Source organism: Myotis brandtii, unplaced genomic scaffold (genome assembly GCF_000412655.1).
Source record: "Myotis brandtii unplaced genomic scaffold, ASM41265v1 scaffold32, whole genome shotgun sequence".
Classification (NCBI taxonomy): domain Eukaryota; kingdom Metazoa; phylum Chordata; class Mammalia; order Chiroptera; family Vespertilionidae; genus Myotis; species Myotis brandtii.
Window position 1 is genome coordinate 7,842,435 of NW_005362269.1, and position 6,908 is coordinate 7,849,342.

Sequence of the window (6,908 nt, forward strand, 5' to 3'; positions counted from 1 at the left end):
CGAATGACTGGAATAGGAAACGGCCCAAGATAGCCAGGTCTTATCCCTTGGTTTCCTCCCCGTTTGAACAACTTTATTACTGACTCATTCAAGAAAATAAAAGACCACAGACATTACAAAAAAAGTCAAAATCTACATAATGCTAAATTCTAACTAGTTTTATTTACTCCTCTAGGGTGAATTGCAGAAATCTTGAAAATATTACCTTAGTTTTGTTACCAGGTGGTGTGTTTTGTTTAAATGGAGGAAAGGCCTACCTCAGCTCCAGAGGGGGTTGGGGGGCGGGGGGGAGAGTAAGAGATTAACCAAAGAATGTACTGTATATGAATGTATGCATAACCCATGGACACAGACAATATTTCAGTGAAGGCCTGGGGGGAAGGCAGGAGAAGGGTGGAGGGGGTCAATGGGGGAAATAAGGGAGGGACATCTGTAATACTTTCAACAATAAAGATAAATTTAAAATAAAATAAAATGGTAATAAATCTGGGGGGAAAAAATGGCTTCAAAGCCCTATAACCCTGACTGTAACTACTCTGGACTTCTAAAAGCAGAAAAAAGCCACATGTCTTTTTTCGCCTTTGAATTTTATAGCAGCTGCCAATAAATGCTGAAGTTCAAAACTAGTGAAGAAAATTACTGTGGTAATGAAAGGGTTACTGTTATTACATTGCTGCAGATCCAGTTTTGGGAAAGCTCCACATTGCCAGAAGCAGGTAACCAAATCAAAAGAAAAAGAAACCTATAGAAAAAAGAACAGGCAAGGAGCAGTAGAGAGGACCATTCAAATGAAAGAGCAATCACAGTGTAAAGTACGACGCACCCAAACCCACCCAAATCAGGAAAGGTCAGGAGCAAAATTTAGGGTAAGTGCCTGGTACCAAGTTTAAGGAAATACCCAAATGCCACAGCTCGGTCATAAAAGGAATTAGCTTCGGTTGCTAGAAAGGAGTAGAGTGTTTATGACTGGAATGGCAAGTCATTCAGGATTATAAAGGTTATTTTCCTGTTCACTAAATGTATTTAACATTGAGGATGAAGGCAGCACAAAGTTTGGAAGAGTGCATATTTAGTTACAGCTCTAGCCATTCTAAAAGGCTGGTCTCTGAATTCCTTATAAAACCGACTATTGCTAGTAATCACATAGAAATAGTCCTTTGTTGAATATCTTCAGATAACTGATGGTCAGTTTGTTATGCTTTACCTTCTAGATCCAGAGAGAAGATCTCATATAATAGGTTTCACAAAACGGGGTGCAAATCCAAAGAACTTGGCTAGTCAACCTTGAAAATATAGAGAAAGGAGAATGTTCATGTACTCATTTATTCAGAGTTCCTAATATTTTCTGGGTACTTTGAGGTTTTCTCTATCCAATTCAAAAGTAGTTAATTTTATTGAGTAGAAAAGTTTAAATGATATATTAAATCTAGCTACCCCCATGGTTTGATTTTGAAAGCCAATTCCAAGAGGAAAACTATACAGTCATGCCAGACTTTTCCAAAGTGGCTGCTCCATTTTACATTCCCATCAGCAGTGTATGAGGGGAGATTTACCCTTAGATTCAGATGGCCCCTTATTAGATGTGGGACCCTGTATCAAGTGGACATAATTTATAAACACCTCCATTTGTCATCTGTGAAACAGGAGTAATGGTAATATGTACTTCACAGATTATAATGAAAATTAAATGAAATGTATGTTAATATTCCTAGTACAAAGTACGCCCTCAATACATGTTATTAGTTCCCTTCCTTCTGTCTTTGATATTTGGTTGGCAACATTTATTCTGTAGTAAAGTCAGATAGAGATACAATTATAACTCCCTATTAACATTAAGAGCTGCTACCTGACCTGTGTGGCTCAGTTGTTGAGTGTCGATACAAAATAAATTCATCTTTTTCTACCTTCTGTGGAATGAATACTCAAGTCTATAGGAGGAAAAAACATAGAAACAAACCAGTTTTTATTTGGTTTGGATTTTTCAAATCCACCCCCCCAAACAGTTTTTATTTCCCCAACTTTTCATTTGGAAGAGTTTAAAATATACAGAAGATTTAAAAGAATATTACAGTCATCACTCATATACTCACCATCTAGACTCAACAATAGTTAAGGTTTTGAATATTTGCTTTATGTATGTGTATGGTTTGTTAAGCTATTTGAGAGTAAGCCACAGACAACACCATGCACCCCTAAATATTTTAGTCTTCCTCTTCTAAAAATAAGAGATTTCTTCAGTCTTGCCAAATAACATTACCACACCTAAGAAAATGAATTATAATTCTCTAAATCTTTTACTGTCCAACCAATATTCAAATTTTCGCAATTCTCCCTGAATTATCTTTTACTGATAAAATTTTTTTCCAACCAAGATCGAATCAAGTGGTTACATCTTACAAGCCAGCTTTGCTTTTAATCAACCTGAATGCTTCTGACTGTTTTGAGTCTCTAACATCAGCAGGGAGAAGAAAAAAAAAAAAGTACTGTTGTTGTTTTCAAATTTAAGATCAACTGGTGTACCTCCATTCTACCCAGCCATTTTCTTTGTCTTGATTCTGATTAAGCCTGAAATGGGCAGTAACACAAAATTATGTATTGCTTTTTAAGCATGATATTCAATGTGATAGAATGGATATTGATTATCATAGACATGTGTTAAGTTGCCTCCCCAATATCACCTTGAATGTTATAGCTAGGTAGTCTATTGGTAATTGATCATGGATGGATCAGTGACTTTTTCCTGTTTCTCACAGTGATGAGTCCAGGGAAAACCCCATGACCCAGGTCAAGCCTTAACAATCAGAGCAAGGCTCAACACCAGGGCTTTTGGCTGAACTATGAGGGACAGCAAAGTTTCTCTTTCCTGCTAGACCTGAATAAGGAACCCTGTAAATTTGGGGACCATAGGCTGCCATCTTAGACCCAAAAGGGAAGAGCCAACTTAAAAATATGCCAAAACATATAAAAGAACCCAACACATAAAAAGAACCACAGTGTATGAGCCCTAATCTAAGCCCCATCTGAAGCCAGCATGTCCAGCCCTTATTCTGTAATTATATCAGCTAAGAAATTACTTTTTTTTAAAGCATTATTTGTTTATTTATTATTATTATTTTTTTTTAGAAATTACTTTTTTTGCTTAAGCCCGTTTGGGTTACGTTTTCTATTATTTGCAATTGAAAGAGTTCCTAGGCATCAATTCTTTTAATTTGCTAGTCAGTGTAATATGCTGCTATGAAGATAAGGAAGTAACAAAAAAAATAATGGTAGGTGCATAGAAACAAAATTGTACAACTTAACAAATTGTTATTTTAAAAACCCATTTAACCACTATCTAGAAATAGAAGCTTGCTAACACCCCAGAAGTCCCCCCACACACATACATACACACTCTTCTCACAAATGTCTAACCTAACTTTAATATAGTAACTTCCTTTTCTCTGCGTGACCACCTGAGTCCCTACATATGGTAGTTTAGTTTTGCCTGTTCTTGAATTGTATATAATGGAATCATATAGTATGCATTCTTTGGTGACTAGCTTAACATTGTGTTTGAGATTCAATTATGTTCTTGTGTAGACCTGCAGTTTCATTCATTTTCATTAAAATTCCAAATTTAATGACCTCATCTGAATATAACAATATTTTTTGTATTCATTCTGCTGTTAATGAACATTTGGGTTAATGAACACCTAAATTTCAGCCTGAGACTACTACAAATTGTGCTGCTCTCAGCATTTTGGAACTTGTCTCCTGGTGCTCAAGTGCAAACATTTCTCTTGAAGATAAATGCTGGGCCACAGGGTCTGTTAGTATTCAACTTCCTTAGAGAACTCCAACTGTCTTCTAAGGTGTATGCACCAATGTGCACCCTCAACAGCAATTGGTCAGAGTTTCTATTGCTCTATATTCTAGCCTACCATTAATATTGCCATCTTTTTCATTGTAGCCATTCTACTGGGGATTGTTTTGTTTTGTTAATCCTTACTTGAGGATATTTTCCCATTGATTTTTAGAGACAGGGAGAGACAGAGAGAGAGAAACATCAATGTGAGAAAAACACATCAATTGGCTGCCTCCCCGATGGGTCCCAACCAGGGCCAAGGATGGAGCCTGCAACAGAGGTATTTGACCTTGACCCGAATCAAACCTGGGACACTTCAGTCAGCGGGCCAACGCTCTGTCCACTGAGCCAAACCAGCTAGGGCTCTAGTGGGGTTTTTAATTTGCAGTTTTGTAATTGCTAAGGAGGCTGAGTACCTTTTCGTGTTTATTGGACTTTTGGACTTCCTCTTTTGTGAATTGTCTAAGTCTCTTCCCCAATTTTCTCCTGGGTTGTTTGTCTTTTGCTTTTTGTTTTCTAATCCTTTGTATATTCTGAATGCAAGTCCGTTGTCAACCATATATACTGCAAACATCTTCTGTTGCTCTGTAGCTTTCCTTTTCATTCTCTAAATAATAAACATAAATTTAATGTTTTTATATGTAATGATTCTTTTAAGCCTGTTTCTCCTGTACTTTACAAAGCCATTGTGTCTTGAATCCAGTGTGCATATCTGTGTAGATCTGTTTCTTGAACTCACTATAACATTACACAGGTTTGACTGTCTATCTTGTGCCGATACCAAACTGTTTCAATTACTCTAGCTAAATAAGAAGTCTCCATATGTGGTAGAGCAAGTTCTCCCAATTCTTTGTCTTTGTTTTATTTTCTTCAAAAGGATCTTGGCTCATTGCATTTCCTTATCAATTTTGGAATTAAATTTGGAATTTTAGCTTGTCGAGTTCCTCAAGGTCTTATTGAGACATTTCGTTTTTGACATAGAGGTCTTGCATGTATTTTATTACATTAATTCCTAGATATTTTATGTTTTTATGCTGTTGCTAGTGTTAATTTAAATTTTCTGTTAGTCTTTGAATATGTTAACAGTAAATTCCAAGAGTTCCTGTCCCCAAGAACTTCCAATCCCATAGGATTGGGGATAGAGACATAAATGGTTTTGATACAAAGTGGAATGGATTAGTTATGATTAAGGTGGGCCAAGTTTGCCGTGGAAATACAAATGGGAGGAATTAACCCATTCTATGGGGTCATAAGATGGACGGAAGGCAGAAGCATTCTAAGTGTTGAAACATTGATAGGAGTCAGCTAGGTGAGTCAAGGATGAGGCAAAGAGGGGCAGAACGAGGACACATTTTATATACACATTTCAGGGGAAGTTGACGTGGGACATTTTCTGCCTCAGTGTCAAGTGAGGTACCAAAACAGTAAATTCAGATGCCAGCATGAAGGTGACACAGACTCTCCCATGGGCATAATTGACGAAAGGAATGTGAACACACTAGTTCTAAGACTCCTGGAGCCCTGTGGGCAGATGAGGTCACCAAATGGTGCAAAACGGGAGCAGAGAAAGGATTTGGGAAAGGTTTCTTTGGAGGGAGGTGTTGCTGTCAGTATTGCTGAGCAAAGAAGTCATCATGGGAGGTGCTAACCCCTTCTGCTCTAGTCTGGTGGCTGTGAGACCTTCCAAGAGATAGGATGGGGCAATCCATTCTGCTGCCCTGCACCATGCTGAGCTATGGAAAACTCTCTGGGGCCTTCTGACACCCAATGTGTGCTACTATATATATATATATAGGGTGTCCTCCCAAAAATGTATACCATACATTATTGATAGCTCAATTCTTTTCAGATTTAACCCTTTGGAATTAATAATTATTAATAATTTATATATTTTTGGGGACAACATACATTTGGTCTTTGTTCCTGATTTCCAGTACAGAGCTTTTAAAACCCTAGGATTTTCCTGATAGGAGTAACAAGCCCCTTTTCACCTTACCTGAATTTATGCTGATAAGCCAATAGATAGCTTCAGGATGGGGTCAGTCATCATAGTGTATTACTTTGTAACCTCTTTGAAAGCAACTTAACTATATTGTGAACATCTTTCTCTTCCTACTATACAAACATCATATTTTTAAAGCTACATGACATTCCACTATTTGGATATACCATAATTTATGAATTTTATCTCCCACTGTAAAACACTTAATGTTGTTTCTCTTATCTACACTAATAAAAGAGAAACATGGTAATTGGCGTACGACCGCTACCCTTTCATTGGCTAATCAGTGAGTATATGCAAATTAACTGTCAGCCAAGATGGCGGCCGGCAGCCAGGCACTGAAGCGAGCAGGGAGGCTTGCTTGCTGCAGACCCCAACGTTCCCCGCCTCACTTGCCAGCCTCTCAGTTGCAACTCTAAGCAACTATATACTATGTTGCAAATAAGAAGCTAAACAAAACCCCAGAAAAGGGCTTCCATTCAGCCGGGCTCGGACCGCAACATTGTATCTATGTTTTCAGCAGCAAGGCCTCAGAGCTAAAGCTGGCCCAGAAAAAAAAAAAAAAAAGAGAAGAAAACAAGGAGCGGTTGGAAGCTTTAGTCACTCGCCAGCCGGAAAACAGCCCTCAGCCCCTCACCCAGACTGGCCAGGCACCCCAGTGGGGACCCCCACCCTGATCCAGGACACCCTTCAGGGCAAACCAGCCAGCCCCTACCCATGCACCAGGCCTCTATCCTATATAGTAAAAGGGTAATAGGCCTCCCAGCACCGGGATCAGCGGAGCAGCGAGGCTCCCGGCACCGGGATCAGCATGACAGGGGGCAGCGCCCAAACCCCCTGATCACCCTGCGGCTCTGTGTGTGACAGGGGGCGGGGCCACAACCTCCCTATCCGCCCTACTCTGTTCGTGACAGGGGAAGGCACCCCAACCCCCTGATCAGCCCTCCTCTGTGCCTGATAGGGGGGAGCTCCCCAATCTCCTAACTGCCCTGGGGCTCTGTGTGTGACAGGGTGCGGCCCCCCAACCCCCCCCCCCCCACGGGCCCTGCTCTGTGAGTGACA